Source organism: Miscanthus floridulus, chromosome 4 (assembly GCF_019320115.1).
Source record: "Miscanthus floridulus cultivar M001 chromosome 4, ASM1932011v1, whole genome shotgun sequence".
Lineage (NCBI taxonomy): Eukaryota > Viridiplantae > Streptophyta > Magnoliopsida > Poales > Poaceae > Miscanthus > Miscanthus floridulus.
This window is the reverse complement of record NC_089583.1, coordinates 109327522-109351327: the sequence shown is the minus strand read 5'-3', so window position 1 is coordinate 109351327 and position 23806 is coordinate 109327522. Positions and strand designations below refer to the sequence as shown.

At 48.1% G+C, this 23806-nt stretch overlaps 1 pseudogene; it reads left to right on the top strand.

Moving 5' to 3' along the window:
• The first annotated feature begins 1830 nt into the window (after positions 1-1830).
• On the top strand, positions 1831-23484 carry LOC136549060 (tyrosine N-monooxygenase-like; annotated as a pseudogene).
• The last annotated feature ends 322 nt before the right edge of the window (positions 23485-23806 follow it).

Below are 23806 nucleotides of genomic sequence, written 5' to 3'. Positions count from 1 at the left end.
GACTTCTCCTTGCATCTAGAGCTGCTGCTGGTCCGATGCAGCGTGCAGCCATGCATGGACTCGGAAGTCGGAACTCTAGTGGCATGCATGATGACCGCTAGCAGCTGGCACATCGGCCACCTCCAACCGCGAACGCGCGGTCCAGCTTGTCTGCAACACTCGTCCGGCCCCACACGTCAGCCTCTCGTTCCTTATCCATGATTCCAAGAACACGAGTCCACCACAGGGTGAACTGTGCACGCTGCACGGCCATCCATGGCCGCCGTCGAACCTCATCTTGGAATTCCAGACCAAGATTGAAGTCCAAATGAGGAGCCAAATCCGAGGAGGATCCCATGGTTAGTTAAGCCAACATATCAACCAAGTTGCCCTGAGAACGCGCACAGCGGGATCAGAGCGCCGGGGCAAGCGGGGGAAAGGCTGGCACCGGCGGACGCAGCCATGGCGGGGGCGTTGCGGGATGCGGCACAGCGAGCAGAGGAGTTCGAGACAAGTGGCCATAGAAGGGAGGAGCGGCGTTGCGGCACGGCGCTCCTTGCACATGAACTAAAAAGAATGAAAAAGAAAGAATATTGAGCCTTAGAATGTGAATAGTTGCCATAACAGTTGTGATAGAATCACTGCCGACTGTGTTAGCTTTGGTGCAAGCAAGGTGCAAGGTTTGCGCTAGATGTACCATACGCTCAGAAATCATTTTGGACGCACCTGATGGTACCACTAGGTGACTAGGATTGCCTTGGTTCACAAACTCTTGCTGGTCCTGCTGGTCGTCGAAGAACTCTTGATCTCCAACGTTTTCCTCACCGTCTGAACACGACCAACACGGCAACACACAACATTCCAGGAACATTCATGCAAAGCAAATAATCCTGCCAAATTGGGACATCGTTCTAAAGTCTGTTCTCTAGTAGTGCTAGTTGGGCCTTTCTCCATGCGGTGAGAGGACCTGAGGCCCAACATACTGACATAGTAGCCCCTAAAGATCTTTATGATCAGTCGATCTTCCACTCGACTACCCTGCTGCTAGACCGAATTTTTTACTTTTTGGTCTTTTTTTTGAAAGTTTCTCTCAAATAGACCTCTGGCGGAAAGAATTCCAGAAATGGATCCTTGGCTCGGCGCCACCAGTACGAGATTAAGAGATCAAAAACTAATGTTCGAATATTTATGATACCTGTGTGTTTCCATTCTCTACACTCGCAACTAAAATCACCGTCCTCTTTGTCTGCCCTTACTTTGAATTTATGTTGCCCCCAATGATAAAATAATGCATGCCGCAGCTTAGTTTTCTTCCAAAGATAGACTGGAATGTTTGGAGGCGATTCAATTGGACTGACAGGAAATGATAAATGGAAAATAGTTATGAAACTAGCTAGTTGAAAATGGAAGTATTTATATTTGGCTAAATTCGAGAACAATAAAAATTGTATAGTATTGTATATAAAAAACGAAAACGGTTCGAATTTGGCCCGGCCCCACTCCACTTTCATGCTAGGGCACACAGTTGGCTGCATGATGTGCTCATTCTGCGCTCCCACATGTGCATGCTGCACGCAGTTAGCTGTGGCACTGTGCATGCACGCGTGGTTAGTGCCGATCCAGCACCATAAATACCCATCACGGGCTGCCCTGTTCTGCCTCAAGCAGGAGCCTGCACACATAGCTGGCTAGCTGATCGGGTGATCGATCAGTGAGCGCTCTCTCTTTGGCTTAGCTAGCTGCTAGCAGTGCAGCTAGCCAAAGAGAACTCAGATCGATCGTCCCGGTCGCTGCTAGCTGCTCGCTCCCACACACACTGCACACACCGTCTCCGTGTTTGGTAATTTGACAATGACGACAATGGAGGTGGAGGCAGCCGCCGCCACGGTGCTGGCTGCCCCCTTGCTGTCCTCCTCTGCGATACTCAAACTGCTGCTATTCGTAGTGACGCTCTCGTACCTGGCCCGAGCCCTGAGCCGGCCACGCAAAACAACCACTAAGTGCAGCAGCACAACGTGCGCCTCCCCGGGCGTTGGCAACCCGCCGCTCCCGCCCGGGCCCGTGCCGTGGCCCGTCGTCGGCAACCTGCCGGAGATGCTGCTGAACAAGCCGGCATTCCGCTGGATCCACCAGATGATGAGCGAGATGGGCACGGACATCGCGTGCGTCAAGCTCGGCGGCGTCCACGTCGTGTCCATCACCTGCCCGGAGTTCGCGTGGGAGGTGCTCCGGAAGCAGGACGCAAACTTCATATCCCGCCCGCTCACTTTCGCGTCCGAGACGTTCAGCGGCGGCTACCGGAACGCCGTGCTCTCGCCCTACGGCGACCAGTGGAAGAAGATGCGCCGCGTTCTCACCTCCGAGATCATCTGCCCGTCTCGCCACGCGTGGCTCCACGACAAGCGCGCCGACGAGGCCGACAACGTCACCCGCTACGTCTACAACCTCGCCACCAGAGCCGCCGGCGACGTCGTCGACGTCAGGCACGTTGCTCGTCACTACTGCGGCAACGTCATCCGCCGCCTCATGTTCAACATGCGCTACTTTGGCGAGCCCCAGCCTGACGGCGGGCCCGGGCCGATGGAGGTGATGCACATGGACGCCGTGTTCACCTCCCTCGGCCTCCTCTACGCCTTCTGCGTCTCCGACTACCTCCCATGGCTGCGGGGCCTCGACATCGACGGCCACGAGAAGATCGTCAAGGAGGCTAACGAGACGGTGAACAGGCTCCACGACACGGTCATCGACGACCGGTGGAGGCAGTGGAAGAGCGGCGAGCGGCAGGAGATGGAGGACTTCCTGGATGTGCTCATCACGCTCAAGGACGCCCAGGGCAACCCGCTGCTGACCATATGGTAAAAGCGCAGTCGCAGGTAAAGTACATGCATGCATCACTGTTTATTGACATGGCATGCATGCATGCATTGGGCAATCTGTATTTCGGTACATACATCTACATGAAAATATATATAACTAGCGTGTGGGTGCCCACGCGAGGTCAGAAAAAAAAGACGGAACAGGTGTGTAATGTTTCGTAACGGGTGTATGCTGTTTCTTATCGGGTTTATACTATTCCTTATTGGTTTGTACTGTTTTCTTATCGGGTTAGGTACTGTTCACCCGGTACTGCTGATCTGCACTGATCTGAGTCTTGGGCCGTAGGCTGAACAGTGAAATGGCACACATTTAAAGTTATATATATATATATATGAACTCATATCGCATGTGTACGTACGCACGCAGGACATCACGTTCGCGGCGGTGGACAACCCGTCGAACGCCGTGGAGTGGGCGCTGGCAGAGATGGTGAATCGAACAACCCGGAGGTGACGGCGAAGGCGGTGGAGGAGCTCGACCGCGTCGTCGGCCGGGAACGGCTAGTGCAGGAGTCGGACATCCCCAAGCTCAACTCCGTGAAGACCTGCATCCGGAAGGCGTTCCGGCTGCACCCGGTGGCGCCGTTCAGCATCCCGCACCACAACTGGATTCAGGTTCTTTGCCGAGTACCCAAGGCAATCGGCAAAGATCAAATTGTACTCGGCAAAGTCTTTGTCGAGTGCGGCACTCAGCAAAGAACACACGGCAAAAAATTGATCGGCAAAACCCTCTTTGTCAGGTGTCTTTTATCGGGCACTCGGTAAAGGCTTTGCCGAGAGCCCCGGGGTACTCGGCAAAGAAAAGCGACCGTCAACGGAGCCCCGGGGTACTCGGCAAAGAAAAGCGACCGTCACGGCGCCGGCTCCGTTGACGGTCGCTTTGCCGAGTGCCAACCCTGCAGGCCCTCGGCAAAGTTTTTTATTTTTATTTTTAAAAAATTCTTTGCCGAGTGTCTCTGGCTGGTGCTCGGCAAAGTTTGAATTTTTTTTTAAAAAAAAATTATTTGCCGAGTGCCCTCTGGTTATGGCACTCGGCAAAGCTGAAAAAATGGTTTTTCGAGCGCCCATTTTTCCAGCTTTGCCGAGTGCTGTGACTGTGGCACTCGGCAACGGGGTCCTTTGCCGAGTGCAACTCTCAGCAAAGTGTCCCAAAACGATAATTTTTATTTTTTTTGCATTCCATCATGACAAATAAATTCCATACAAACATATATCTCATTCATCACATATATATCTCATCCATCACATATATATCTCATCATCCATCCGTACATATCACATCCATCACAATATATATCACATATATAATAATAAGTGCTCAAATCCATACAAATAAATCCACAAGTCCATCAAAGTCCACAAGTGCATCACAAGTCCATCACCAAAGTGAACAACAAATGAAAAAAATACAACGTGCACTCATCTCGGCCACTGTGACTGTGATGAAGGTCCAGCTCCATCATTCGGAGGTGCATGAGGTGGATTATTCAAACCACCGTCAGATGAAGACTGCACAAAGGAGAAAAGATTGCATGTGAGACAAGATTATTTGGATAGCTAATCTAGGAAGGTAGAGGCCATACAAGCAAAGCACAAGCTGAAAGTAAAAAAACTTTCATACTCACAGGAGTAGCTGCAGCTGCAGGACGCGGAGGTGGAGGTGGAACCAATAGCCCAGCTGGCAGAGAGAATCCCACACGCTGTCCAAGCCCTTGTAGGAACTCCGTAATGTCCGTCAGCCTCTGTGCCTGGGCCTGCCGCTCGGCCCGCTCGGCCTCCAGCTAGACCGCCATCCTCTGCTGCTCGGCCTCCAGCTCCTGACGTTGCCTCATTTCTTGTTCCAGCCGGGTCTACAATATTTCACTTCAATATTTCAGTAATGCAAAGCTAATTAAGGTGTGTAAAGATCATTGTATGACGAGTAAAATAGGAATAACCTCGAGTGCGTCGACCCGATGCTATGCAGCGGTCGGCCGTGTGCGAATGCCCGGGCTCTCGCTCATGCTCCGTGCTCGGATCTGGGAGAGAGAGAGGAAGTAGAGGCCATGTCGATGACGCCATCACCAAGCCATAACTGTCCATGCTTCTTGCCTTGCCCCGTCCTCATGACGGCCTCTCCATCGAAGTCCTGGGTGCTCGGATCGTGGTCTGACCCATTAGAGCGACGTCGCCACCTCAGTGTACTCACTGATGCGGGAGTGGACGCTCGGGTTCGTGTATGCCTCAGGGCGGGTCCTCCAGGTTGAAGGAGACGTCGAACGTCGCCTTGCCCTTATGGGCCATACACCATGCCTGGAAGTCTGAGCAAGCCTAGGCCACTATGTGACGCCTGACTGCGAGAAAGACAGCACGATGAATTAGAAATCAGGCAGAACTGAGCGTCACAATAGATAAATGAATTCGCGTACCCATGCCTTGTTTGTATCCAGCGAGGCTGTGTCTGCCTTGATGGTGTGCTAGACCTTGCATCTGCAAACGACGGTCCCAGGCATCCCTGTGCATCTTGAGGTAATCCTCCGTGAACCACCTCTCCACCATCATCGCCCAGCACTCGGGATACGTTTGGCACCACCAGGGAATCATCCATACGTCATCAAGTATTAGACATATAAGAAGATCAAATTCAACCAACTTAATCTCAAAATAAACCAATATTGATGTTCTTCATTTACCTCAAGGTACTGCTCCTGGGTCAGCTGCATCTCTCTTGCATCTTTCTTGGTTTTCCTCTCTCCAAGCTTCGACCCATAGTAGGTTACGATGGCCTGCATGCGCACCTCGTGATGCATGTCGGTGACGAGTTTTTTATAGGCTTTTGTAGTCACCTGCTTCACCCTAGGCCTCAAATCCCTCCTCACATCTGTAATAAGTCTGCATACAAAGCGATGTATCCAATCATTATTTCAAGAAAAGTCTAATGAATGTGACGTATTGAGCAATATTGTGTGAGAGAGACTTACCCAAAACTCTGCCTTCACCCGCAGTCGCCTTGTTGGGGTACTCCGCATCGAGGGCGATGGCGTAGTGGTCAAACGAGTAGGCCGGCTCCGTCTTCGATGCGTACGTGACAATGCCGGGGAAGTGTTGCCTGCACAGAAGACCCAGGATGCCGTTGACTAGCCGTGCGCTACCACCCGACACAACCACCCTAGTTTCTGCACAAGTGAATAGGAAAAATTATTAGTTTTTTTTCATCATATCATATGAAGTAGTGGTGATAACATATAAAGTTACTTACTTTTGCCCTTCGGGGCGAATCACTGGGCAGTTGGTGAGGAAGCGAAACCTGTGGGAGGCTCACGGGACCTCGCAAGTAGACACTCGAAGAGGACTTGAAGGAAGCAGAACCCGTGCCTGCTGCCTCCTCCTCCTCGTCCGTCTGCCGAACCAGCTCATCGTCCGACTCGTCCACTGGGCGCCACCTCCTCCTCCAGCTCCTCCTCACACGGCGTGGGAGGAGACGGCCCCCTCCTACGGCTGGCAGTCCTCCTCTCCTCCTCCTGTCCTGATCCCTCCACCACCCCCTCCGCCTCCTCCTGTCGCCGGCATGTTCTTTGGTAAATCGAGTTCACGAACCTATGACGGTTGCCCTCCATCTTTGTTCAATCACCTGCAATAAGCCTTCTGAGTTACATGCCTTGGCGACATTCTTTTCAGTGTGCATTACATCAATGTTATGTGGCAGAAGAAGGTCATCGAAATAGGGGAGCCTCGTCATGCCCGAGATATGAGTCCACATATGTTGCTCACCATATCCCACAAAACCACCTTCTTCATTGAGCACGAGAGCATCTATCTAAGCATGAACCTCAGGCATCAGTCATCATCCATAGTGCACGGTTTGTCACTTTGACATCTTTCATAAAGTTCTTGGTGTCTTGTCTGAATGGATGGTCAAGAGGTAGGAATTGATGATGTTTGTCGAACGACGAATACTTGCCATCCTTCTGCAACCAAATGAACCTCACACCTTCCTTGCATATTGGGTATGGGAACTTCCTGTGAACACACCAGGCAGTAGAATATCCCATACGTCAGGAAGTCATGCAAGGAGTAGTGGTACCAAACGTGCATTTTGAAGGTTGTCTTTGTAGCTCGATCGTATGTCCATACCCCTTCAGTCCCAAGCATGGACCAATTCATCAAACACTGGGCTTCATGAACACACCCATATTACTCCCTAGGTGTCCTAGGAATTATCAACGACAAGAATATGTTATGTCATTGAAAGGAGACACCGGGGGAGAGATTAAGGGGGATAATGAAGACGGGCCAACATGTGTATGGGGCAGCCATCATTCTATAAGGATTGAACCCATCTATTGCTAGCATGACATGTACATTACGAGCCTCATCTACTTTGTCATGATGTTTGTCATTAAAGCGGATCCAAGCTTAACCATCGGATGGATGTACCATCTTATCAGGATTATACTGTTTGCCATTTTTGTGCCATGTCATCTATTTCGCGGATTCCTCAGTCATGTATAGCCATTGGATCCTCGGTAGGAACGGAAGGTACCAGTAGGATTTTCACAGGGATCGTAAGTTGCCTCTTCTAGCCATCATCAGAGTCTACCTCTAGGTACCTGGAGTATTTACACTTTGGATCAGAACTTTGCATGCTCGTGTTCTTTCCTAAATAGGACGCACCCTCTTTGGACAAGCATGTATCTGCTCATACAACATCTTAAGTGCACGAAAGAGTTTCTGTGACTCGTACATGCTCTTTGGCAGAATGTGGCCCTTCCGGAAGCAGGATGCCAATCACGGCCAACATCTTATCGAAGCCTTCTCGACTCAAGTTTAACTCAGACTTCAACCCCATTAAGCGTCCAATGGCATCCAGTTGAGACACCATTGACTGATCGTGAAGGGGTTTCTGTGCTGAGTCCATCATGTCGTAGAACGCCTGTGCGGCTACCTCCATCTCCTCCTTCTCACGTCCCTCATCGAACTGTCCTTGGTGAAAGTCATCTAACATGTCTGCTATCCCAGCATCAGCATCAAAAGCCTCCACCCATGGTCTCACCACCTCCTCTCTCATGTGATGGGCTTCACCATGGTGGACCCACCGGGTGTAGTCCGGCGTAAATCCATTCTTCATAAGATGTTTACCCATTTCCACCTTGTTTACCCTTCTCCTGTTTCCACATTTGCTGCAGGGACACAAAACTAGGCAATGTCCTTTAGCAGCCTTGCTAAATGCACTATTCAAGAAAGCATCGGTCTTGTTCATCCATTCCGTGGTGTAATCACTCTAACTTCTCTAGCCCGTATACATCCACTGACGGTCATCCATCCTCTAACATATGTATCAGCGAGTAATGTAACCATCAATTGCATCTACATGGTGTTCCTACTGTCTAATAGGTGAGGATAGGTCCTAATCCCACCCGCGGATGCATAGATGAGGTTAGTTTCCATGCTCTACTCCTATCCGAGATAGAATTTCGGTAGCACCTCCCCGCTGTTCTCTAGATACACGTCCTACCAAAGAAGAGTGCGTGTCCGGAGAACAACAGGGAGGTGATGCCAAAACTCTATCTCAGACCATAGCAGACCATAGAAACTAACCCATCTACGCATCTACGGGCTATCCAAAAAACGTGGACAATCCGAAACTGATACGGTCATAGATATGCAAAGATCTGCATACCTCCAACCGTATCCCTTTCGAACGGGAGACGCCTAACTGGGTTACACGATCTATGACCATGATATGGAAAGAGGGGTTATACCTAGGGTGGCGGCGGAGTCAGGCTAGCAGGGCCATGGCAGGTTGGTGCAGTGGCGAGGCAACGTGGTGTAGGTAGACCAGCACGACGATAGGAACTCCGACTCGGCTCCGACGAGCTCTTCTCTACAAAAATGGAACAAAAAACTTTCATTTAAAAAAAATTTAGCAGAACCTCCCCTGCATGGTGAGGTTTCCAAAACCTACAAAAAACAATGGCACGATGGCCGACAAGCACATATGTCTCAAGAGAAGCCATGTAGTTTGGATATCAATCCATGTAGAAGAATATATCCAAGTAGTACCACTACTTCTACTACTACTTCCACTATTGCTACTACTACTACCACTAGTTCTATTACTACTATCACTACTTCTAATACTACTACTACCACTAGCACTACTACTAGAACTAATACTACTACAGCTATCACTACCACGACAACAACAAGAGAGAGGGCATACCTGATGGGCAGCCGGGGGTAGGGGCGGGTGGCAGTCAGGGTCAGGGTCGCCGGAGTCGGGAACGGGGTTGGGCACGGGCGGCGTCGGGGCGGGCAGTCCACGGTGCGTGGCCAGGGGCAGGGCCGGCTCCTACTCCTCCTCCTCCTTCTCCTCCTCCTCCTCCTCCTCCCCTCCCCCCTCCTCCTCCTCCTCCTCCTCGCCTCCTCCCCCTCCTCCTCCTCCTCCTCCTCCCCTCCTCCACCCACCAGCGTTGGCGGGGCGCGTGGCGGTGTGTCCATGGGCAGGTGGCTAGCGGCGCGGGCGGTGGCGGGCGGCGTGTGCATGTGTGCGGGTTGTGTGGGCCTGGCCCAGCTGGTGGGGTTAAATCCCCCCTTTGCCGAGTGCCCCCGATCTAGGCACTCGGCAAAGGTTTTTAAAATTTTTTTAATCGCCTCTTTGCCGAGTGTCACCTGGCCTAGCACTCGGTAAAGAAGGTTTTTTTAAAAAAAATTCTTTGCCGGGTGTCCCAGATTTGGCACCTGGCAACGTTTTTTAGGAAAATTCTTTGCCGAGTGCCCCTGACACGGCGCTTGGCAAAGATTTAATATTTTTTAAATGTCTTTACCGAGTGCCCCTGACACGGCGCTCGGTAAAGATTTGAGGAATATATTTTAAATTATGTTTTATAATAGTAGAGTTAGTCAATTTTAAAAAATAAACTAAATTATAATTTTATGTTATATTTCATAAAAACATACTCCCTCCGTCCCAAAATAAATGCCATTCTCACTTCTCGAGAAGTCAGATTTTTTTAACTTTTACCCAATATCACTATCCCATGTGTGGGGGAACGACCCCGAATACCCACGACAGACTATATGGGCTACGCTGCCAGGGGTGGTCCAGCCCACAAGATGAAGACCTACGGTGCACGGCACTGCTCGCGCATATACCGCAAGGCGTCAAGGGCGATATCCTGAAGATGCTACGAGCTTTGTTAGGATACATTCGATTCCATGATTCATGTAATCTGTTATTACTTTCTAGGTTATCTCTTAGATCTAACAGACTTATAACCCTACCCCCCAGACTATATAAGGCGTGCGGGGACCCCCCTCAATACACATGCAATATCATATGATAGCCAATACAAACCAACAGACCACATGAGTAGGGTATTACGGTCGTGCTGACGGCCCAAACCTGCCTAACTCTTATGTCTCTATTACCTTCTTGTTCTTGATTACGCACACCTCAGCCGATCAATTTACCTTCATAGGATACCCCTCAGGAGGACTGCCGAGCCATTTTCGTTCGGTATATATTAGTCAAAATTTTCAACTTAAGAATCGTCATTACTTAGGGTTTAATGCAATTTTAATATTTATATTATACAACCGTAGGATGCCAAGGCGTGGAAAAGCTAGCAAACCAAGGTAACCTCATCGCACGTTGTTATGTTATGGGTTCATTGTTGTCCGATCAAATGGGAAACCCTAGGTGCAGGGTTTAATGTTAATTGATTTTGATTTTTAGAACGAAAATGGCTAAATTACAGTTATGGCCGGATGACCAGAAATGCCTTCGACCCATTGCCTCTGCCGAGTGGTGTTCTAGTGCCCATGTGCTTTTACGGCGATCCTTGCAGGTAGCCAAGTCCGATGAAGAGGACACGTATAGGCAGAGGCATTGGATGTGTTCCAATTTTATGTTTGAGTCTACACTTCGTCAGCGCCGCATTAACAAGATGGTGAGAAATTGATGTTTGTATCATATGGCATCTTACATGATTTTTTTTGTTTTGTAACAATTGTATTTTTTGCAAACCCCTCCACCGCTCTGTGATTTTAAGCAGTGGATCAACACTGAGATCAAGCCTGAAGATAAGGAATGGATGCAAAACTGTTACGGTGCGATGCAGAGGACAAGGAGATGATGGAGAAGAGACGCTGGAGAGGAGGCTGCAGAAAAGGAGCACAAGGAAGAGGAGGAAAGGAGGCGTGTTGCTGCGTACAGGGAGGAGAGGGAGACGAAGCTTGAGTGTGCACGCCGAGCGAAAGCAGTGATGGAGGAGAATCCCGATGCCCTAGAGAAGGGAAGTGGCCTCGTTGCACTCAGTAGTCTCCATTACTTGCTAGTTCTATGGCTTTATTCATGAACAATGTTGTCTACTGTTGGACTTTTCATTGTGTTGTCATGTAATGCACTTTAAGTATGGGCATGCTTAGATCATGTACTACAGTTATTTAGTTTATTAGCACGTACTTCTAGTATTATTGTGTTGTTTAATATGTCATAGTGTTGGACTTTTCATTATGTAGTTATGTTTATTATTTAGTGGTCATAATATTCAGTTTAATATTACGAACTGTAGTGAAATGTGATCACGTGCTAGTAAACAAAACCTAACAAAGTAGGGCATTATATAATTCAACACAGAAAACACATGAAATGGCATATGAGAACATGTACCGAACTAGGGTATAGAAGTCTAGAACTAAACCTAACATGCGTTAGGTAATTGAAGCGAACAACAAGCACAAGAAATGGCATGTGAGAACATATACCAAACAAGGGTACATAGTTCCTTCGACTAAACCTAACATGCCATTTCTTCGGCCACCTAGTGAACCCACAGTTTTCTTTGGCCAAGGAAGACTGCAATAAGTATATCATGTAAGTTGTATAGAAGAGGAACATATTGAAGAAATAAATAGTAATAGCAATTACCCATGCTCACGGGCATTTGAAGAAACGACGACCTCCATCTATTCCCTCGGTGAACATCTGCACTAGGCAGTCCTCACCATGCATGCATTTAGGCCACTCTTCTTTCCGTTCATCATATCCTCTCAGTGGTGCCTCTTTGGTGAAATCACTTTTGCTCTCAACTGAGAACCTCTCATAAAGAGCTTCCTCAAAGAAATCGGGACCAAGAGAACCCTCCCACACAATGGTAGTTCCCTTCCCCTTTCCTCTCCCTCCGGACCACCCTCCGGACATGGGTACTGCAACGAAAGAAAATACTAGTTGGGAAGTAAGTAGCAATGCATCCAACATTGTGTATATATATAGGCAGAGGTAGGTTTAGTTGCTGTTTCAATATGTAATAACTGGTCACAAGAAGCCTAATTAGTTTCACTGAAGAGCCTATTTCAATGGACACTAAAAAGCCTAGATTCGTTTCCTGAAAAGTCTATTCGTCGATGACATGATAAATCACTGAAAAGCCTAGATGCTATAGGTGTACTATGTAAGTGAAGTGATAAATCACTGCTGTCATCGTACTCCTTGTCCTTGTAACTGAAAAGTCTATTTTCATTGTCTAAAAAGCCTGCATTCATTCACTATTACTGAAAAGCCTAGATTCATCTGCAAAGCGTCTGTACGATATGATTGGACTATACACGTTCTAATGAATTTATATTTAATCTATGTACTATATTTGTGCCTTTTTAGCAGTGTAGTATAATTAATGATTCATGAAAAAAATTCACAAGAGTTTCTCTTGTTTCTGGAGCATCCACGGTTACAAACAGAGACATCATTATATAATCCAAACATTTAATCGTCCAAAGAGCACAATACAACAACATCGATCATCACAATCAACATAACATGTCCTGCATAGTCTAAATAGTCCACAATGTCCATACAGTCCTAAATAGTTATAGGAAAGTAACTACAAAGTCCATAATAGTACATAATAACATCTACCACAAACCCTCACTGCCTCCTAGTCTTACCCTTACCCTTGTGACCAAGAGCGTTGGTGCCTGGAGTGTAAGGGTTAGGTGGACAATATCGCCTAGTGCCTGAAGGCTATGTAGGCTGAGTCGAGGGAGCGTCCTTGAGCTAAGATGGGCCAAGCTCCTCAAGCCTCTGGTCCACCTCGTCCTCGTCCTCGTACGCAATGCCTATGGACCCTATAGGTACATGGATAGAGGAACCTAAGCCTCCTCTACCTGTGGAAGGAACATGCATGTCTTGCGTCATGGCTGTGCTGCAACCACAATGAGCAGCCGCACGGCTGTAGCCGACGTGACAGCCTCTATTGTACAAAATTTTGTTAACTAAAAGAATTTAACATATTAATAATATGCTTGAAAGAATATTTTGAATCTTACGTCTAGGAAGCTATGCATGTTGTCGTCCCTGACTCTTGGATGAAAGCACTCAATATCTTCAACAGAGCATTTGAGGGTATTGCCCTACAACAAAGTTCTCAATTATAATACTTCTCAACAGATAGTAGCAAGTTTTGTTTTCTTTTGTAGAAGAAAAATTCACTAAACAACTACTAGGACTAAACCCATCCGAATTTGTACCATCACCTATAGGTCATCACAATATCCATTTGGTCATGCATCAAACTCCATCCAGTCCTCTTCTGAAGGCATGATTATGTTGCATGATTAAATTAATTATAAGGATGCTACGACTTGAAGGTGCCACTAACTAAAATAGATACCTCTAACACATAATGTATTGGTATGCAACTTAACATAAAAAAATAAGGCAATTGACTTACCACTATGTCCAAGATTGGTCCTGCCTCCACCTGCCTTCCTGCACGAGTGGATTGGTCGTATGTCGTGTCTTCATCGTCGAAGGACTTAATGTTGGCATAGTCATCTTCTATCCATTGTAGCCTCAGCCTGCAACGTGTCGCACGTTGGTACCAAGCTTGGTAGCGCCTGAACTCATGGTTCGTGTGCGGCTCAGTTGTTCTCATCCACATTGTCGTGCAACAACTCCCATTATTCAATGTAGTACTGGGGGTGCTTCTTCCAATCAAAAATCTTTCTGTTCTTCTGACTATCCAACCTACATGTATATCATCATTATTTCAATCCATGTACATATCACCATATTAATGGAAATGGAACATCACGAGACAATTGAAATAGCAAAATACCTACTTGTGTAAGTCAACGCCAGTCGAGAACGGAGTCGTTGGCCAAAGCTATCTCACTCCAAATTGGTGTGCAACTCTATCTGATATGATGAGGACATAACACCCATGCATATGACCATGTTTGGCTCATGGGATGGAGGGGAAGGAGGCCAGCAAGGGTGTCCAAGTCAAGAAGGAGGCCTGAGGCTAATTCGGTTCGAGTCCCCGAGGTGGAGGCCCAAAGCAACTCAAGTTCGAGTCTGCCTCGGCCTCTAGGACCAGTCTGCCTTAAACTGGTCACCCAGGACGCATCCGGACTCCGTTTTTGATGATCCACATATGGATGGAAATTCAATTTGATAAGGCAGCCAATCCAAGTGGTTTCACATCAAAAGCTGTTCGGAATCAACGGCAATCGTCGAAACAAGTCAGCATCTAGAATCTGCCAGGGTGCTGCGACACCAGTCTTTTGGTCCGTTGGACCATGTATCGAGTTTGGGCCCATTAGGAGCACGTCTAGGGGTATTGCATGACCCTAGAGTCTTCATAAACAGCCGCCTGCCCCTCCATTAGGGTTCGAGTTTTGCTTAGATTATTCTGTCAAGAACAGTTTGGCCGTTCATCGGTTTGTGAGACCCCAACTTCGTGAGATTAATCATTCATCTGCAATTTGGTTGTGTTCTTTCTTGTTCTTGCTTGTGTTCTTCAGTTGCACAGGCAGAGATTAGCCTTCTTGGCGAGGTCAACCTAGGTCTGTGACTTGGTTGATAACTAGAGGAGCTGTGGTGCTAAGATTGTAGGATTGCAATCTTTCGATCTGAAGCCGGATCGGTGTGTCATTCTCCGCCACAACGATAGTTACCTCTACCTGACGGAAGATCGGGATCCCCCAGAATAATCTAAGCAAAACCCGAACCCTAATGGAGGGGCGGCGGCTATTTATGAAGACTCTAGGGTCGTGCAAGACCCCTGGACGTGCCCCTAATGGGCCCAAACTCGATACATAGTCTAACGGACCAAAAGACGGTGTCGCAGCACCAGTGGCAGATTCTGGATGCTGAATTGTTTTGACGATTACCGTTGATTCTGAATAGCCTTTGATGTGAAACTACTTGGATTAGGCTTCCTTATCAAATTAGCTTTCCATCCATATGTGGATCATCGAAAACTGGAGTCTGGATGCATCCTAGGGTGACCAGTTTAAGGCAGGACTAGTCCTGGAGGCTGAGGTAGACTCGAACTTGAGTTGCTTTGGGCCTCCACCTCGGGGACTCGAACCGAATTAGGCTCGGGCCTCCTTCTTGACTTGGACACCCTTGCTGGCCTCCTTCCCCTCCATCCCATGTGTCAAATATGGTCATATGCATGGGTGTCATGTCCTCATCATGATAGGTGGAACTCGACAGCATAGAAATAGATTAGAGGGCACGACATCCTATAGAAGTCGTCGTCGCACCCACACATGTTGCTCAACTGAAAGTAAGTGCCCCCTCTCCATCGTACGGCTCCCATGACACCCGCAACATGTCCAAACAAGATGTTAGATGCTATATTAAACCTTTTCAAACCAGCATAGGGAAATAAAATTTACTTACACTAGACGTCGTGAGCATGTTTATCTCATTCGTGAACTCAATGTACGCCCGCTGTAACCTCACGTGTGGAACCCTAAACTGGTCCCAAAGGTATGCCCACATGTCGGCTGCCGATGTGGAGGCTGACCTGGGAACAACTCATGATGAGCCAGAACCTCGGGACAGGCCAACTGGTAGACGAGCCCACATCCACAACTAGAGCAGGTACATGCATCCACCAAGTGACATTGTGGACGAAGTCCGAAGAAACGCCTCATAAAGCTGCCGGTAAAGAAAACCCAACACTGTAGAGCCCTAGCTGTACTGACCCACCTAGTCCCAGTCACTGAGGCAGTGGACCCACATCCACGACGTAGTGTCACTCGTGGCATTGGGGAAGAGAACACATGCAAATAGGTGTAGGATCCATGCCCTACAGTAGTACCCAACTGTCTCCTCATCTGCCTCCTTGGGGCACTATGCGAACTCTTGCCGGAGCTAGGAGATTAGAACTCTAGAAGTGTGAGCCCCTTGCTCACTAACCTCACGCCCAAGGAAGGCCTCTACTCGTGCTCTCTAACCTTCTAACCTGCACTAGTCTAGTCACTGCATTGCCGTGAATCCTTAGACCTAGCATCTTCTGACAGTCCTAGGAGCATGACTGTCATCTCTTGGAAAGGCAAGTGAAAGTTGTGAGTCTCCGGCCGTCACCTACATTTTAGACAAAGCAAGATTACATGTCAAAAAGGAAAGCGCATGAACAAATGGCCATCAATATCACTACTACAACACGAGGATATAGTAACACCAACTTGTGTTGCTATAGGCTAAAAAAAGTGTTACTAGCTCTCTTAGTAACACATTTTTTATGTGTTTCAATTGGCCATGTTACTATAGACTGATCTATTGTAACACGGAATATGTGTCCTTTTATATATAGAAAAGTGTTATTATGTTGTAACACATTTATATATCTATTGGAACATTTGTCTAGTGTTACAATGATTCTCTGTTATAACACTTTTTTAGCTATAGTAACACTTCCATAATGTGATGCAGTACATAGTTTGTAACACATATCTACTGTAACATTGTCTAGTATTACAGTGATTTTCTTTTGTAACAATTTTTAGTGTTCTAGTAACACTTCCACATTGTAGTAGAGTATATAGTGTGGAATGGAGTAACACATGCTTTACAACACATGTTTTACCTATTGTAACACATTCAACTTTTTAAATAAAATATTTATATTACCCTTACATATGGGCTACACATTGCAGAATCACACAAATATGACACATTATAGAATCTCATGAGCCGCAAATTTCAACTAACCATAGCAAGATCCACAAATTATTTGAAGATTTCAATGTAATACTTGTTCAAATTAAGTGACAGTATAGGTACAAAATGATGTGGCTCTAGCTTGAGAGCAACTACATATAGTATTGAATAGTACAAGCCCATACTACTAGAAATGAAAGTGTGATATCTAGTGTTCTTAAATTCCATTGCTTCTTCATCCATTTTTGCACACATCAATATAAGAATTCAGCCATTAATCATTTCAACCTGCAAAGAGAAAGTTATAACATTAAATATTATTCTATCTATGTTAGTTGATGTAAACTTAAAAGCTAGTACGAACATACAAATGTCAAAGTCCGAACAATCGTTACCACCTTTGGCAAGGGCATCACCAATGTTATTGTACCCAGGATGATTGATATCTACTTTGTAGAATTGATTTTGTCTCAACTCCACCAAAACATGTTTTTGGATTAGTGCTTCAAAAGACCTTATTTGGATATTTTGTAGTCATGAGTACCACTGTGGATTATTCCTTGTCATTAGTGTCACCTTAGCATTAGTTCCAATACAAATTCTTATAAATCATAATCACTAGGCAAAAATATTGACATATAAACAAACTAAGAGTATATTATTCTTGAATACAACAAACTAGTTGATAACCTTTTTATTAGAAAAATAGATCATCATCGTCACTATATGTAGACTCACATGGTTCTTTGTTCTAGTAAAGAGGAGAAATGAAAATAGCATGAATTATTATAAAAAAAGCCTTTGTAGATAAAGAAGTATTTCACAAACAAGAGATTTTACCAATTGATCATTCTATTTAAGGAATCCATCTTTTTGATTTGGTGCAACACATTGAACTCTCTAAAAAATCTAAACAATATTAAAGCCAATAGGGACTAAATTATTGCAGAATATGCTAAATAAAGCAAATACCTTTTTTTATAAGCATTGCTTGCTTCTTTGAATTACCATGACCACTTCCTGCTACACCATTCTCCTAGAAAAGATATAGAGTAACATTTCAATATAGAGTTGCAACACAGAAGAGAAATACTTATGTCAATGATTGACCCTGCTGAATATACTACTTGTAACGCAAAGTGTAATGAAATAGCATATGCATCAATGATCATATATCACACCTTAATATAGTGTAGTTGTATCAGTGACCACAAACTTTCCTAAAGATAGTTTAGTAGTGATAGGTAAATAATAAATAGTATTACATCAGTCTAAAGTACTGCATAATTACTTCAAATTCACCCTACAACATATCTGGTCTTTCTAGGACATAGATATATCTTTTTGTCTATCAAAATTTTAAATTTAATATAGACTAAGGGACATGCGCTATGGATAACAAACCCATTCAGAAATTTGTAATCTGTTGATGACACCCTGTCATGAACGACGGACCCGGATTTCCACTCGATCACACCCGTTAGCGAACTCACCGAGCACGTCACTCGAGCCCGAGCGATCGGGACAAGCGACAGAACTTAGCCCCTCCTGGTTGTGAGGAACCCCGGATGGGGTAACACACACAACTCACACCGAACCCTACTAAGGCCCAACAGGGCCCGAGGGCTCAAGACAAAAGCCTGGGACTATGACCCCGAACTCGTCCTCTTCCAACTGCGCTCCAAAAACCTAGGTTTGCAACCCCAATCTCGCCCCATCCGGCTACGCTTCCGACTGCACTCCAAAAACCTAGGTTTGTGACCGCGATCTCACCCCATCCGTCTATGCTTCTGACTGCGCTCCAAAGATCTAGGTCTACTGACCCCGATCTCGCCCCACAACTCCGACTCGCTCGATCCCATGGCGTGCATCGACGCCAACCTCAGTGAGCTCTATCGCATCCAAGACTGACTCCCTCGCTTGATCCCACAGCGCGCATCGATGCCAGGATTAGTGAGCTCTGTCTCGTCCAAAACATGACTCCGACTCGCTCGATCCCATGGCACGCATCGACGCCAGGATTAGTGAGCTCTATCTCAGTCCAAAACACGACTCTGACTCGCTTCGATCCCACGGCTCGCATCGACGCCTAGGATTCAGTGAGCTCTGTCTTGTCCAAAACATGACTCTGACTCAGCTCGATCTCATGGCGCGCATCGATGCTAGCATCAGTGAGCTCTGTCTCATCCAAGACTGACTCCCTCGCTCAATCCCACGGCAGTGCATCGACGTCAGGATTAGTGAGCTCTGTCTCATCCAAAACACTGACTCCGACTCGCTCGATCCCATGGCGTGCATCGATGCTAGCATCAGTGAACTCTGTCTAATCCAAGACTGACTCCCTCACTCAATCCCATGGCGCGCATCGACGCTAGCATCAGTGAGCTCTATCTCATCCAAGACTGACTCCCTCGCTCGATCCCACAACGTGCATCGACGACGGCATCAGTGAGCTCTATCTCGTCCAAGACTGACTCCCTCGCTCGATCCCACGGCACGCATCAACACTAGGATCAGTGAGCTCTAGTCTTATCCAAAACTAATTGCCTCACCCGATCCCACAGTGCGCATCGACGCCAGGATCAGTGAGCCCTGTCTCGACCAAAACTAACTACCTTTCTCGATCACACGGTGCACATCGATGCCAGGATCAGTGAGCCCTGCCTCGTCCTAAAACCCTTGACTGACTCCCTTGCTCGATCCCATGGTGTGCACCGATGCCAGGATCCATAAGCTCCCTCTCACCCAATCTCTCAAAACAAACTAAAAACCCGCCTCGGCTGCACAACGACGCCTTGGGTGACAAAACTCCATCTCAAAATAAAAACTCCCCCATTGATAACACAGGAAACCCCCCAGATGGTTCTGCCCAAACCGCCCGAGGGCTCGGGGGCTACACCCATGGGTGCGCTCGTGCGCACTCGCCGGCAAGACAAAAATCCCCCAGACAATTCTACCCAAATCACCTGGGGGCTCAGGGGGCTCCTGTTAGGTTCATAAACCTGGGGTCCCTCGGGGACCGGCTTCCACGCCAAGGCTCGACCCAAGAGTCTAAAGCGATCGGCCGAAAGGGCAGCCCAGTCACCGACCGAAAGGTCTGGCTGAAGAGGAACAGGGCCCGCTCATCGGCTACTTCGGCCCACCTCTCCGACCGGAGCATTCACTTCAACTCCAACCGCCTCCGGACGGCCTCTCCGATCGGAAGGCCTAGCCCAAAACACCACTTTTGACTTCGACCTCGCGTCTCCGACCCGAGTTTGCAGGAACCCTGCTCACCGCTCTTCTCTGACCGACACACTCAGAGCCGACTGGAGCCATCCGACCAGGGACTGCTCACTCGGTGGGAACCAGAAGACATGTGGAGAAAAGCAAGGCGAGGCTCACAAGTCAAAACCACTATACCAGGGACCATACCCTGCACTGGAATAGTACTCTGCAGCCACCCTGACACAAATAGTATTGTAGGCACCGACATCTCCCTCTACAGTATTGTAGAGGGCCGCTAGAACTCCTATACTGGTAAGGCCCCCACGTGCCTCTAGGACATCGATAGCGGTATGGGCGCCTAAGATTTACCGTACTGGGTGAACATAGCTGAGACTCCTCACATGCCTCTAGGCATTAAATAGTATTTGCAGGTACCGATGTCTACCATCCCTGAAAATGGCAGCACGACCTCCCATATGCATCTAACATTCTACAGTAACATCAACAGTGTTGTAGGCGCCTACCATTATCTTGTACCCACCGGCGTGGGCAACAAGGCTCGGTAGACATGGGCAACAAGGCTCGATAGCATACGTACCCTCATCCTCTCACTTGTAAAGTCGTCCCCTTTATCTATAAAAGGAGACGCACCCCCTCCAACAAAGGGAGAGCCCTTCTGGAAGATAACCAACATCGATCGAGTTCATCAGCTCACAACCACAGAACCACCGGGTTCGTACCCCAAGCACACGCTTGAACACTTAGCTCATAGCATAGCTCCTGTCGCTCTTGGCCCTTCCGACCGGAGCCGACCGGAACCTCTTGAACACCCCATCTTTCTCCTTCTTGTTTGTAACCTCACTGCAAACTTCGAGCACCTAGGCTCAGGAATAAAGTCACTGACCGACCCAAACTAGACATAGGGCATGTTGCCTTGAGCCAGTATAAACCCTGTGTCATTGAGTGCTAGGCCACCTCTGATCACAACATACGGCAAAACTACAAGTATTTACTAGTTGGTCACATTCTACACCGACAGATCCATTCTAGAGGGTCATAGGTAGGGATTGGTTCCAGGATTCCAGAGGGGATCGAATGGTCAAAATAGGCCTAGATTGGAATCCAGGTCGGCCTTAACCGAACGCCTATTCCAAGCTAGGCCGACATTCATTCCGCACTGGCCCGATCCGCATGGAATGGACCTCATTTCGGACTAATCCAAGAGAAATGAACAAGGCCTTAATTTGGCTTTTGGATAGGGATAATATATTTTTTCTGTCCCTAGGAGGTGTTTTGAAAATTAGATTTGCATTAAGGGTTTTTTAGAATCCTTCATATCTTCTATGGTCTTGAACTGCTTTGGCCATATTTTCTTCATAAATATGTATGCACAAAAACATCACTCTGGAGGGCTACATTGTAGTCTATATCAGAGAATCTGTTTTTGGTACTATTTGAGAGATTTAATTCATTTACTGTTGCAAGACTATAATGTTTATAGACATTTGGATATTTGGCTTTTAATGCATCCATGTGTCGGGTACTATAAAAAGGGGTCCCCTAAGTGAAAACCAAAAAAATCACTGAGACCCTATCAAAATCAAAGCCAAGAGACAACTACTGGCTAACCCCCACCTTGTCCGAGGCTACCAATTTACCGCCTCGCTCGAGGCCTTCGCACGAAGGGCCTCGGACAGGGAACCGATTCTCCGTCTCGCTTGAGGCCTCGCACGTAAGGCCTCGGATGGGGTATCGATTCTCCATCTCGCTCGAGGCCCCGTGCGTAAGGCCTCGGACGAGGAACCGATTCTCCGTCTCGCTCGAGGCCCTGCACTGTAAAGCCTCGGACGAGGTGCCAATTCTCCTGCCTTGCTCGAGGCCGGCTCGGCAACAACCCCACCGCCTCCTGCCTCAACCGATCTCCCTGACAGAACGTCATGTCCAACTAAACATGACCAACCACTCCCAGCGATGTCAGCTGGACGACAGCTCGACACAATGGAGTGGCCGACGAGATGGGAAGTTGCATCAACACCAGGCCGTCCGGGACAGGATGAGGGCAGGGGTTACCGGCCGCTGTGCTCAGTACTGTGCCCACGACTGACGCTCGCACTGCACTATGCTACCTAATCCCTGCTCCAAGGACAATGCAGCATGGGGAGTCAAGTCTGGGTCACTATAGCCTCGGAATCAATGTACAAGACCAACTGCTCCCTCCGAGCCTCAGCGATCCACTTTAGGGTCTCGATAGCCTCGGGATTCGCACCCTGCTGAGTCCCCCACGATGGCTCGGCCTCGGCACCAACTAAGCCTCGGCTTTTTACACTGTCAACACGCAGCGACTGGCACAGTCGTCCGCCATGCCCTGCGTCAAGCCATCACTGGAGCTCCCATGTCACACAGGATTAGGTGTGACCGGTGCATTGCTCTAGTGCATCAAGGACAGGACCGCTCCATCGACCATGCCACCATAGTGACAAGCTACAGGGCTCAGAAACACCACCTCCACTCATAGGACACCGCGTAGCGAACACATGTATCACCCCTGTCCCCCTTCAACTATAAAAGGGAGAGACTAGGGCTGTTTCTAGAGAGGGACCAGACACAGACAGACGGGGAAAGACACAGACAAACACTCACGAGACACAGAAGGATGAACATAGACACATGAGCTCATGAGTTCACGAACTCACACATAGATGCTCAGACGAACACATGCTCAACACTTTGTAACATGCACGCTTCCCTGCTGCCTGAGATCAACATCTCAAGCAATCCACCCCGCTCCACGCAGAGACCTAGGATCAGCTCCCTCTCTTCGCCCTGCTTGTAACCCCCTACTACAAGCACCTCGGTGTAAGGAATACAAGATCGATCTATCAGACTAGGACGTAGGGCACCCATTGCCTGAAACTAGTATAAACCTTGTGTCTCTTTGCATCACCATCCTAGGACTAGGGGCACTGTAGTACATTTTCACTAGTTGGTTGAGGGCTCGTCGGTCCAAAACACCTGACAGTTGGCACGCTAGGTAGGGGTCTTCATCAGGGAACTTTTAGGGCACATATGTGTGCCCTGGGAACTCCTAGAACCTCAAGAGTTGTCGCCAGGGGCTGGACGAGTCTCTTCGAGACTTCATCCGACTGCTTCTCCGAGTAATGCACCGAGTTGCTAAGCGTCGATGACTCAGAAATTGTCTAGGCTTTCCTCTCCGGTACCACCTACCGAGACCTGGTCCGAGAGTTAGGCCGGAACGTGCCAACCTTGGCGGCCATGCTCCTCGACATCGCCACCAACTTCACCTCAGGTGAAGAGGCCGTCGAGGCCATCTTCCCTGACAACGACGCTAAGGGGATGCAGAGGGACGAGGCCCCCGGGGCCTCGACTCCCCACCTCCCCAAGAAAAAGAAAAAGGGTCACCAGGGGAAGCAAGAGGTCCTCAAGGCTGACCTAGTTGCAGCCGCAGAGTGCAAGAATCCCTGAGGCCCTAGAGGCCCCGGGCTCTTCGATGATATGCTTAAGAAACCCTACCCTTACCACTAGGGCCCGGTGAAGCACACCCTCTAAGAGTGCACCATGCTTTGGCGTTACTACACCAAGCTTGGGCTCCCCTGGCGATGATGCCAAGATGAGGGATGCCGGCGATAGGGACAATGACAAGGACGACGGGTTCCCCGAGGTGCACAACGCCTTCATGATCTTCGGCGGGCCTTCAGCGTGCCTCACGGCGTGCTAGTGAAAGAGGGAACACCGGGAGGTCTTCTCGGTTAAGGTGGCCACTCCCCGATACCTCAACTGGTCTCGG